Raw genomic sequence first — 12,615 nt, 5'->3', positions numbered from 1 at the left:
CTGTGTGCCAGGAAATGGATAGAGACCAAATATATATTTCTGACTATGTCACAGTCCACCCCCTGCTGTCCGGCCACAGACCCCTTAACAGTAAAACGATGTGCAGCTTAAGAGGTACTGGCGTATTACTAGAATCCCATGTAGCCATGAATAAAGAGTCCAGTCCATCGTCATGTGGGCCCAGAGTGGAAGTGTCATCCCATGTCTGTAGTGCTTTATCATGTCTGTAAACCCACTTAACTTTCCCGACATTCTTGTGAGGAAGAAATGATCATTTCTGCCTGAGATTGGAGAAGGAGTAAAGCTTAGAGAACCAGGACCCTTTCCCTGAGGAGGCCTCTGTGTGTATAAACAACTGAGCGTTTTCATTGGATTTGAAATGTTAAGCCCTAGATGATGCTTGAAGCCTTAAACATATTCAGCTGCTGTATTCAGGTGGCGCGTGACCCCGGAGCGGCCATGCACTTTTATCCTTCTCTCAGATGTTGAGGAAATTCCCCCCTCCTTTGCTTTTTCCATTGAAGAGAAGCTGAAGCCTTTGGGCTGTAGAGGATTGAGCCCTGCTACTTGGCCAGCCTTGGGGAAAGAGGATCTTAACAGACTAAAAACAATGTTTTCTGGAAAGTCAGGAGGCCCCAGTGGAAGTAAAGGCGAGGTTGTGGAGAGTACACTCTGGTCGGCTGAGATTCTGGGGTTTGGTTCTGGCTCAGAGCTGGCCCGAGGTGAGCCCCGGAGCAGCGGGCCCTCAGCCCAGTGCCAACGCCGAGGCCACAGGAGGCCTCTGGGGCCAGGGGTTCCCTGGTTCCAAAATAGCCTTCCTGTGACCCGGCTGTCCTGCTCAGTTGCCAGGAAACCCTGGGGCAGGGAATCTGTTTGATCCCCTTCTTCCCAAAGAGATTAAGAAATATCTAGTATTGAGTCTCTCAAAGTTACTTCATGTATCCAGTGAGACACTTCTGAGTCCTGAATAAAGACTTGTTTAAATATATTTTTGTCATTTTTTCTTTTTTCCTTTATTTTTTTAGACAGAGTCTCGCTTTGTCACCCAGGCTGGAGTACAGTGGCGCGATCTCAGTTCACTGCAACCTTCACCACAGACATGCACCACCACTCCCAGCTAAATTTTGTAGTTTTGGTAGAGACGGGGTTTCACCATGTTGGCCAGGCTGGTCTCGAACTCCTAACCTCAGGTGATTCATCCGCTTCAGCCTCCCAAAGTGCTGGGATTACAGGTGTGAGCCACCACACCTGGCGATTTTTGTAATTAATTTTTCTGACTTTCCTTCCTTATGCCCCTACTTTTTTTTTTTTTTTTTCCTCTTCTAAATGGTGTTGCATCTTCTGCCGGGCATCTGGGCCAGGAAGGCATTCTCTTGTCAGATAAAGGCCATGCCGTGTTCCAGGCAAACTGTGTGACCTGGGCTCTTGATCTTCTGCATATCTGTGAAATGCCTTTTCTCCCAGCTCTGGAGGCGTCCCTGAAGTCATCCCTTTGTTGTGTGGCTATAAATACCTCGACTTCAGTGGCTGCCTTTTCATCATACCCCTTCCTGGGAAGGCATTTCCTCTGGAAGGGTTACTTTGGCCCTTCATTCCCTCTCCACATCCTCTCTTGGCAGCTGTAATGGGCCTCAACCCTGCTTCCTGCTAAGATTTACTGTTGTGGATTCTGTGTTCTTTGCGGATGAGGTACGAATGACAGCTACTAAGTTCAATTCCTGGAGATAACTGGGTTCCTTTTGCTGATCATCCACAATCATGGAAGTGCCCTTTGTGATTCATGATGGGGCTGAAAGACAGAACATTTGGATCCTCAGTTTCATCTCTTGCTATGACATTAGCCAAGTCATTTCACCTCTCTGGGCCTTGGTTTCATTGTCTGCAGGGTGAAGCTGAATCACTTTTTTATTTTAAGAGAGAAACAAGGTCTCCTATATTACTCAGGCTAGAGTGCAGTGGTGCAATTATAGCTCACTGCAGCCTCCTGGGCTCAGGCAGTCCTCCTGCCTCAGCTTCTCGAGTAGCTGGGACTACAAGTGTGTGCCAGCATGCCCTGCTGATTTTTTTTATTTTGTAAGATGGGGTCTCAGTATGTTTCCTAGGCTGATCTCGATCTCCTGGCCTCAAGCGATCCTCCTGCCTCGGCCTCCCAGAGTGCTGGGATTATAGGCATGAGCCACCGCGCCCAGCCGTGGAGCAGTCACATCTTTAAGATCACTGTGGAGTTGTTTATGCTTCATGAAGACCGTCAGATATCGGCTTATTCTGTTTTTAATTTCTTGGGTTCATTAGGTGCATAAGCCCTGCCTCCAAGCATACATAATCCCGAACACCAACCTGGATAATTAAGTGTACAGGCAGTGAGTGAAAGAAGTGAACCTAAGGAATAAGGAATTGACATCAAGCCAGTGCATTGTACCTTCTAGGGAGAGCAGGAGTCCCCACCAGCTTTGCTGGCTGACCCCCATTCTGCGGGTGCCGATCCTGTTCTCAAGACCTTTGGTTGTAGCTGTTATTGACTGTCATACTTTTGATGCTCCCCTACACTCCCGAGCAGCCACCGACCCAGGGTGAAGCTGAGATGAACTGGGGTGAGCCTCAGAGGTTCAAGAATCCAGAGAAGCGTTTTCAAATCTAATAGATAAGTGAAGAGCTATGAGCAAAAGTTCTCTCTAGCTCAGAGGTCGCTCAGACATTCACAAGGTGAGAAGGATGTGGTCTTCCCTGTCACTGTGAGTGCACCCACAGCAGTCATTGTCAGCATCAGTCCAAACAGAAAAGGCAGCAAGAGGCAGACAGAGGGGCATCTCCAGGATGTTTGGCATCCTGAGGTCTTAGAGCTTCATTTTTTTGGTGAGCTGAATATCATGGCCATGAATGTGAGCAAATCTTCACTAACTTCCTTTTGCTTCTCCAAGAAATGGCCTAGAGAGGCTGCCTGCGTTTCTTGGCTAGCAGTCCCTTCCTCTGTCTTCAAAGACAGCAGCATGATATCTTCCAATACTTCTCCCTCTCTCCCTCCCTGTCTCTCCCTCTCCCTCACCCTCTCTATGAATCTCTCATTCTCTCAGCCCCTCTCTCCCCTCTGCTTCCGTCATTTTGTCTCCTCCTCTTTTTCTGACCCTCCTGCCTCCCTCTTACGAGGATCTGATTACATTGGGCTGACCAAGATAATCGCCCAGCTCAAGATCCTTCATTTAACCACAGAATCCCTTCTGCCATGTATGGTAATGTATTCGTGGGTTCCGGGAATTGGAACAAGGACATCTTGGGGGGCATTTTCCCATCTCTCATACCCTCTTACAGATCAGCATCTGCGAGGGACTACACATCTTGCCAATGCAGAGATAACTCAGCACTCTGCATTCTCAGCATTCTCGGCTTAATCCTTTCCGTCCCAGATGAGATCATCCTAACAGCCATCTTTCAGAACGTTTCCTTTCTCGTGCTCCCTTCTGGTGGCTGGGGCTTGATGGACACAGCTCACCTCATCTTTCTGCTGTTTGTTTACTGCACTTGAGTGCTGCTGTACTGTTTACATTGTTAACAAATGCTAGGTTTGCTACAACCCCGCATCAAGCAAGTCCGTTGGTGCCATTTTTCCACCAGACTAAAAATAGCATGTGCTGAATTTATTTCTCTGGTTTACATTTTGGTAATTATCACAGTATTTCTTTTTTTCTTTTTTTTTTGAGACAAGGTCTCGCTCTATTGCCCAGGCTGGAGCACAGTGGCACGACCTCAGCTCACTGCAACCTCTGCTTCCCAGGTTCAATCAATTCTCCTGCCTCAGCCTCCCCAGTAGCTGGGATTACAGGCATGCGCCACCACGCCCAGCTTATTTTTGTTATTTTTAGTAGAGATGAGGTTTTACCACGTAGGCCAGGCTGGTCTCAGACTCCTGGCCTAAATTGATCCTCCTGCCTTGGCCTCCCTAAACCTTGTTTTTAAACAAACATGGCAGTGTGGGTGGCACTTTGACCCTTCTTTGACCGTGTATCACAGCACAGTGGCAGCTGGTGGTGGTGAGCTGCAGGTGTTGGAGGAAGTGCAGCAGAGCCACGCTGTGAGGCCTGGCCCACCCCCAAAACTGGGAGGTACCTGCAGGCGCTCTCGTTCCATGTCAGCCTGGAAAGGGTGGGCTCCAGACCACTCAGCTCCATGCACATTCTCATGGCACTAGGTGGCCAGTTGTGACAGTGGGGAAGTAATCGCACTCCCTGCAGAGGGATGTGGCCAAGGGAGGAGCAGAGAGCTGGCCTGGAGGAGCACGAGGGCGGCTGCGGGAAGCGCAGCAGTCAGCATGGAGTGGTCGCCAGAGAGCCAGGGCCGCAGGGTGGGTGGGGAAAAGCAGGTCAGGGAGTCCCTGCAGTGAGGGTTGGCTCTGCGAAGCTGCCTGGCAGGAGTGGAAGGGGCGGGTGGAGGACCCAGCAGGCCGGAGGACTGCCGCCTTGCGGGCTGGCCAGAGTGTCACAGCAGAGACCCAAGGGGTGAGGACTCTTCAAAAAATTTTCCCCTCAGTTGATATTTTTGGAGATATCCAGATTAGGTTCTTAAGATTGGCTGGGTAATGCATTTTGGGAAGGGGAACCAGTTGAATGGTTTCAGGAAGGTCTTTCAATCTCCACGTTTACTATGCACAGCCTTGGTTCATCTGCTGGGATTTTGAAGAGGCAGCCATAACTTTGATCAGTGTTTTTGAAGGGCTGAGTGACCCATGCAGCGTTCCAGGGTCTTCTCACCAGATGATGTTCATGGCTGAGTTTACTCTAGTTCCCTGTTGCAGGGTACAGGGAAGTGCTTGAGGCCGGGGCTGCGAGGCAGGGCTGGCATGTGACACCCACCGCCACCGTGGGAACGGCACCTGCTGAGCCTTGATCCTCAGCTCTTTGTCCTCAGATTTCCGACAGAAACATCCTGGGCTCTGCAGCCTTCAGCCTGTGGCTCCGCAATTACATCACTCCTCTGTCTTCTCTGTTACATTTCACACCCTTCTTTGATTACTGCTCATTATGTTGTGTGATTATGGTGGACACCACTGGCATTGCTGCTTGGGTTTCTAGTTCACGGTCCCTGTGCCTTTTCCCGAGGCCTGGGGCCCGCCCGCCGTGGAAGCAGCCTGGTTCGTAGGAATGGATTCAGCTGGAGTCGGCTGTGGACCTTTGTGTTTGCTGCCTCAGCCTGACTGCCGTTGTCTTTGTCGATCTCCGGGCTTATTTCTCCTTGAGCCACGGATACAGCTTTTTTCTGACTTTGCACCTCTGTGTGCTACGTGTATTGGGTTTTCAAAATGAAATGTGAGCTGAGCTTTCCTATGTTGGCACATTCTCGTTTATGCTAAAGTGTTACTTTTTATTGGCTCCGATTTGAAAATTCAACTACCTGAACCTTGTGGGATCCCTTCCTCTGAAGGGAGCTTGAAGTTTATCTCCACCCATCTGCATTCATGCCCGGAGAATATTGATTTTAGGGTTTATTCCTAAAGTCATTTCATGGGACGCACCCTAGATTGAAACGTTCTTTTTTCACTTAATTATTATTAAACTTGGCATTATGGACATTTTCAGACGTCTCCAAAGGTTAAAAAAATAACATGATCACTACCCATGTATCATTACCCAGGCTTGACAACAATGAACATCTTTCTGCTGTTCCTGTACCCACCCCCCAATTTTTTGGTAGTACTTAATTTTGAATTATAAAAATGCCACATGCCAGCCGGGCACAGTGGCTCACGCCTGTAATCCCAGTACTTTGGGAGGCCAAGGCAGGCAGATCAAGAAGTCAGGAGATCGAGACCATCCTGGCTAACACAGTGAAACTCTGTCTCTACTAAAAATACAAAAAATTAGCTGGGTGTGGTGGCGGGCGCCTGTGGTCCCAGCTTCTCGGGAGGCTGAGGCAAGGAAGTGGCTTGAACCCAGGAGGCGGAGCTTGCAGTAAGCGGAGATCGCGCCACTGCACTCCAGCCTGGGCGACAGAGTGAGACTCTGTCTCAAAAAAAAAAAAAAAAAAGTGAGTGTATATGTAACTTGTCCACAAAAAGAATTATACATTTTGTACTAGAATATATTTTTATTGCATTTTGAGTGTTTTCTAAGTTAACACAAAGAGAACTACGTCATTTTTAAGAAGTGGCTGGATAGCATTCCATCCTGTCAGGATATGGAAATAGTTTTCACAGTGATTAGTAGGCAGGTAGGTAGATAGGGATTAGATAGACACACAGAAACATGGTCATGGAGTTATCCTCACACCTGACTTTTCTGTGACAATCAAAGTCCTATCACTGGTTGTGATGGGTGTGTCTTTGCCTGAACTAGGTCATGCTAAACTGACCTCTCCAGTGGCTGTACCAGTTTGCCCTTGGTAGTGTCTGAGAGATTCCATTCCATCGCTTTGCCATCATTTGGATTGCTAGACTTTTTAATATTTGCAGGGTTGGTGTATCTCAAATAGGATCTCATCACTAGCATTAGCAGTTCCCTGACCAGGTCTCTGTTCACATGTTTCCAGACTGAGGTGGCCTTTCTGTAAATTGCCTGTTAGTTTCTCTGTAACCAAACACCTTTCTGATGTTTTTTAGTTATTTTTGATAACTCTGTCATTAATTCTGTGAGTTCTATCAGCAGTTTCACTGCATGCACCAGGCATGTGATACCATATGCAGGTAATGGTCATTTTGTCTTCTCCTCTTGTATCTTTTTTGTTTCCCCTTGCAAGACAGAGTTTCACTCTTGTCACCCAGGCTGGAGTGCAGTGGCATGATCTCGGCTCACTACAACCTCTGCCTCCTGGGTTCAAGCAATTCTCCTGCCTCAGCCTCCCAAGTAGCTGGGATTACAGGTGCCTGCCACCATGCCCGGCTAATTTTTATATTTTTAGTAGAAACAAGGTTTCACCATGTTGGCCAGGCTGGTTTTGAACTCCTGACCTCAGACGATCCCCCCAGCTTGGCCTCCCAAAGTGCTGGGATTACAGGCGTGAGCCACTGTGCCTGGCCCTCCTCTCATGTCTTATTCAGAGCCTGATGGTGGGGTGCATGCTTCCAGAACAGTTAGTAGCGATGGGCGTGCCTCATGATCGTAATGGAGCTGCTGCTTGCTCCACCATTAAACACCATGCTGGCTTTGGCTGAGCCGTATTTTTTTCTTATCATGTTACGGAAATGTTTGTTTGTTTGTTTTTGTTTTGTTTGTTTTTTGTTGTTGTTTTTTTTCTTGAGACGACGTCTCTGTCACTCAGGCAGGAGGGCAGTGGTGCGATCTTGGCTCACTGCAACCTCTGCCTCCCGGGTATAAGCAATTCTCCCTGCCTTAGCCTCCCAAGTAGCTGGGATTACAGGCACCAGCCACCACGCCTGGCTAATTTTCGTATTTTTAGTAGAGATGCGGTTTCATCATGTTGGCCAGGCTGGTCTCGAACTACTAATGTCAAGTGATCCGCCCGCCTCGGCCTCCCAAACTGCTGGGATTACAGGTGTGAGCCAATGCACCTGGCCACCACCTCAGTCTTTACTTACTTCTGTCCCATTGCCTGTGGTTCTGGAAGTCTGGATGGAAAGGGGTCTGTTCCTGACACCCCACCTCCTCTTTCCTCTCTCAGGTGCTGGCTCCTTTGGTTGTATTGGGGTAGGGAGGAAAAATAAGGGAAAGGGTGGCTCACACCTGTAATCCCAGCACTTTGAGAGGCCAAGGCAGGCAGATCACTTGAGGTCAGGAATTCGAGACCAGCCTGGCCAACATGGCAAAATCCTGTCTCTACTAAAAATGCAAAAAAAAAAAAAAAAAGTAGCCAGGCGTGGTGGTGCGTGCCTGTAATCCCAGCTACTCAAGAGGCTGAGGCAGAAGAATCACTTGAACCCAGGAGGCAGAGGTTGCAGTGAGCAGAGCCTGTGCTACTGCACTCCAGCTGGGTGATAGAATAAGGCTCTGTCTCAAAAAAAAAGTTTCCCAGAGCCCATCTAGTAGGGCCACACGGTGATGGCATCTGTCTCTTGGCTCCTGTGTGGTCACCGGCCATGCCATTCCCTGACCTCAGCTGCTAGCCCTCAGCACATGTGACTGTGATGTCGTGTGGCAGCTGCTGAGTCCTGAGATGTTTTTAATGGCTGTTTGATTCCCAGGTTCTTCACCTACCAACGAGGGGAGAGAGCTGTGGTTCTCCATCGTTGGAGGAATGGAAGGGAGCTCCCAGCGCAGCCGTGGCAGCCACCTTCAAGGAGCAGGGGCTGGAATGTCCCGTGGCCGCATCTCTGACGGACGCGGCTGAAACATGTTTTCACAGGTGCTGTTTTCTGTTTTCCATGTTCATAACAGAAGGGAGGGAAAGCGCAGCTACTGACAAGGAGAACAACTGCTACTTTTTTAAAGGCAGTTTCTTGTTTTTTTAGACGGAATTAGTCCTTGGCTTCCCTCCCAGTCCCAGCCCTGCTTCCGGCTGCGAATGTCCCTGAGTCAACACCAATAGAGATTGCTTTGTGTATTTTGTAGGGTTCTCTGTTTTGAAGAGAGAATTATGTTACAAATGTTTTTGTTGTAAATAAATAAAACACTTCCTTGTCCTTGCAAGATCCAGTATAAGTGAATTGCGTGGACTCAGCTAAGCTTCCAGAGTCCCCAGGCGGGCAGGGGGAGGCCATTTGCCAATGGGGCTGGGGTTCAAGCTCTGGAGCCAGCAGTTCTGATTCGCCTGATAATGAAACGCTGCACACCAGGCTTGGGGTTCCCTAAGCCCGCTCCCAGTGTGGGGAGCTGATGCCAGCAGCTTAACGGAAAGTTGAAGAGTTGAAGCTACTTCACCCTCCCGCACCCTGACACCCCGGGCTCCCTGCCCCACACAGCCCTGAGGCCACCTCACCCTCCCGTACCCCGACACCTCAGGCTCCCTGCCCCACACAGGCGTCTCTGAGCCTTTCCAGGGTCCCACGCTTCCTCATGGGGCTGAGGCAGGAGGCTCCCCTCCCCTGTTCCGCCTCACCTGTCAGCCTCCGCGAGTACCCACAGCTGTGCCTCCAGGTCTCCCCCACAGTGCCCACACTGCCCCTGGAGCCTTTCCCGGCCCCGTGTCCCCTCTCATTATCCTCCCTGACCTTGGTCACCCTCCTTCCTCAAGGGTGCCGTCTACACTGGCTTCTCCACTCTCAGCCAGCGACTCCTTGCCCCGCTGCCGTCCCATCTCGCTGCTTGATCTGCTCGGGCCGTCGGATCCAGCATGCATTTCTTTGTCCCGATCGGACCTGACTTTACTACTCTGAAACTTCCTCCTCCCCAAGACACTGTCTTCCTTGAATTTCCAAGCTTCCAGCTCCAGGATTTCTTGACTCCTCTTTTGGGAAGGCTGCCCATTGGTTATACTCTCTTCACTGCCTGCCTCCCGCCACCCCAAAAACACTTCAGAGCATTTCAGATGTAACCCAGCAGCAAAGGGCTGGGAAAGGGACCCATCCAGGCCATGGGTCGTTCTCCAAGGCTGGGCGTGCTGCCTGGCCTAGGAGGCCCCTGGCCTGTGCCCCCACCTTCCAGGGCTTTGCCTTCTGACAGAATCAGCTTAGAGAGCAGAAACCAAGTCCTGGGGGAGCAGGCTGCACTGCCTCTCTTTGTGGAGGAGGAGGGCAGGTGATGCCACCAGGGGACCAGGGTATCAAAAGACCTCCCCTGGAGGTGCCTGCCCTCCCCCAGTGCTCCCTTCAACCCGCGTTGCTGGAGTGGTGGCTCCAGAAGAGTGGCTTTCTCAGAGGTCACGAGGAACCTGGCGATGTTTCCCGCATCTACACCTCCAGACCTCATAACCACGGTCTGGCTTCATCTGGCATGAGACATCCCTTAGTCCCTCCCGATTCAGGAAGGCCCAGACCCCACACCACACTCTGCCTGCTGCTGAGCCCTGCATCAGCCACCAGCACTGTCACCTGCCCAGCTGTCTCTTTTCAGCCTTCTCTAACATGCCCATACAGCCAGAACAGTCTTTTTAAAGTTTGTCAACCCCATCAAAAAGTGTGCGAAGGATATGAACAGACACTTCTCAAAAGAAGACGTTTATGCAGCCAACAGACACATGAAAAAATGTTCATCATCACTGGCCATCAGAGAAATACAAATCAAAACCACAATGAGATACCATCTCACACCAGTTAGAATGGTGATCATTAAAAAGTCAGGAAACAACAGGTGCTGGAGAGGATGTGGAGAAATAGGAACACTTTTACACTGTTGGTGGGACTGTAAACTAGTTCAACCATTGTGGAAGACAGTGTGGCGATTCCTCAAGGATCGAAAACTAGAAATATCATTTGACCCAGCCATCCCATTACTGGGTATATACCCAAAGGAATATAAATCATGCTGCTATAAAGGCACATGCACACGTATGTTTATTACGGCACTATTCACAATAGCAAAGACTTGGAACCAACCCAAATGCCCATCAGTGATAGACTGGATTAAGAAAATGTGGCACATATACACCATGGAATACTATGCAGCCATAAAAAAGGATGAGTTCATGTCCTTTGTAGAGACATAGATGAAGCTGGAAACCATCATTCTCAGCAAACTATTGCAAGAACAAAAAACCAAACACTGCATGTTCTCACTCATAGGTGGGAATTGAACAATGAGAACATTTGGACACCGGGAGGGGAATATCACACACTGGGGCCTGTCGTGGGGTGGGGGGAGGGGGGAGGGAAAGCATTAGGAGATATACCTAATGTAAATGATGAGTTAATGGGTGCAGCACACCAGCATGGCACATGTATACATATGTAACAAACCTGCACATTGTGTACATGTACCCTAGGACTTATAATTAAAAAAAGGAAAGAAAAAAACAAAAAACATCACAATCGTAAATAAGGACCAAAAAAAAAAAAGTTTGTTTTTGATGGAGTCTCGCTCTGTTACCCAGGCTGGAGTGCAGTGCTGCAGTCTCGGCTCACTGCAACCTCCACCTCCCGGGTTCAAGTGATTCTCCTGCCTCAGCCTCCTGAGTAGCTGGAAATACAGGTGCACACCACTGTGCCCAACTAATTTTTTAAAATATTTTTAGTAGAGCTGGGGTTTCACCATGTTGCCCAGGCTGGTCTTGAACTCCTGTACTCAAGCGATCCTCCCACCTTGGCCTCCCAACGTGTGCTGGGATTATCAGCATGAGTCACCACACCCGGCCCCCGGAATGGTCTTTCTAAAGGTCGGCCCCATCATCTCTAAATGGCGCTGTGGTTACCTTCCTGGACCTCCTCTGCCTCATTTCTTGTGGCCTGGCTCCCTGTCCCCAGCCCAGCCTCCTGCTCCACAGCACAGGCATGCCCCCTACAGCCTGCAGTGGTGGGAGCTGACTGGTCACTGCCCATCCCCTGTCCAGCCTCCTTTCTAGGCTTTTCCTTGGAAGAGGGTTTTTGGAAGCACTTCAGCACAGAAGTGCCGTGAAGAGATGGGTGTTTCAGGAAGTCACTCTTCTGACTTAAGAATATTAAAAATGGAAGAAAACACTGCACACAGCACTTCTGCTCGTAGGACTCTGCCTTCAAAGACATGCACACTTGTGGACTAAAAGGATGTTCATTCATTGCACCATTGCTGATGAGGTCATAAAATTAGAGGCCACTGTGAGGCCTTCAGAGGGATTGGTGAAAGAGGCACAGCTGCCTGGGGAGGACTCTATGGCTTATTTTTTTTTTTTGAGACAGAGTCTCGCTCTGTCACCCAGGCTGGAGTGCAATGGCGCAATCTCAGCTCACTACAACCTCCACCTTCCAGGTTCAAGCAATTCTCCCGCCTCGGCCTCCCAACTAGCTGGGATTACAGGTGTGCGCCACCACGCCCAGCTAATTTTTGTATTTTTAGTAGAGATGGGGTTTTGCCACATTGGCCAGGTTGGTCTCAAACTCCTGACCTCAGGTGATCCACCCGCCTCAGCCTCCCAAAGTGCTGGGATTATATACAGGTGTGAGCCACCACACCTGGCCCCCATTACATCTTTTTCAAATTTAACACACGTGTATGTAAGGGGGGTATTCGGTGAGCACTTGAGGAAGGTACAGACCCCCTAGCCCTGCGCTGTGCTGAGCTTTTGACAGCCCCAGTGCCCAGCGAGATGAAGCTGCATGGTGTTCCAAACATTTCTTCCAGTCAGTTCTTCTCTCATGGTAAGTGCTTTACCTGTTACTCTGTTACCTTTGTTAAATAAAGTTAGTATGTTGCATTCATAAAATAGTAAGAGGCTGTAATCCAGCACTTTGGGAGGCTGAGGTGGGCAGATCACCAGGTCAGGAGTTTGAGACCAGCCTGGCCAACATGGTGAAAACCCATCTCTACTAAAAATACAAAAAGTTAGCCAGGCATGGTGGCTGGCATCTGTAATCCCAGCTACTCAGGAGGCTGAGGCAGGAGAATCGCTTGAGCCTGGGAAATGGAGGCTGCAGTGAGCTGAGATTGCGCCACTGCACTCCAGCCTGGGCAACAGAGTGAGACTCTGTCTCAAAAAAAAAAAAAAAAAAAAAAAAAAAAAGGCTGATGCAGGAGGATCCCTTGAGGCCAGGAGTTTGAGACCAGCCTGGGCAACATAAAGACACCCTGTCTCTACAGAAAATATTTTAGAAAATTAGCCAGGCAT

General features: G+C 49.5%; 1 protein-coding gene across 4 annotated transcripts in view; it reads left to right on the top strand.

Annotated features, from left to right (window-relative positions):
* FKBP6 (FKBP prolyl isomerase family member 6 (inactive)) overlaps positions 1–8,580 on the top strand; it is a 30,584-nt gene extending 22,004 nt beyond the window's left edge. For 2 of the 4 annotated variants that reach the window (XR_008503533.1, XR_008503532.1), the window contains exons 9-10: positions 8,126–8,286; positions 8,393–8,568. The gene's annotated coding sequence lies outside the window, so the exon portion shown is untranslated. Of the gene's footprint in view, positions 1–8,125 lie in introns of all 4 variants that reach the window. The other 2 variants (XM_054493813.1, XM_054493811.1) reach the window with 1 other exon arrangement.
* The last annotated feature ends 4,035 nt before the right edge of the window (positions 8,581–12,615 follow it).

This window comes from Pongo pygmaeus, chromosome 6 (assembly GCF_028885625.2).
Source record: "Pongo pygmaeus isolate AG05252 chromosome 6, NHGRI_mPonPyg2-v2.0_pri, whole genome shotgun sequence".
Lineage (NCBI taxonomy): Eukaryota > Metazoa > Chordata > Mammalia > Primates > Hominidae > Pongo > Pongo pygmaeus.
This window is presented reverse-complemented; position numbering and strand designations above follow the sequence as displayed.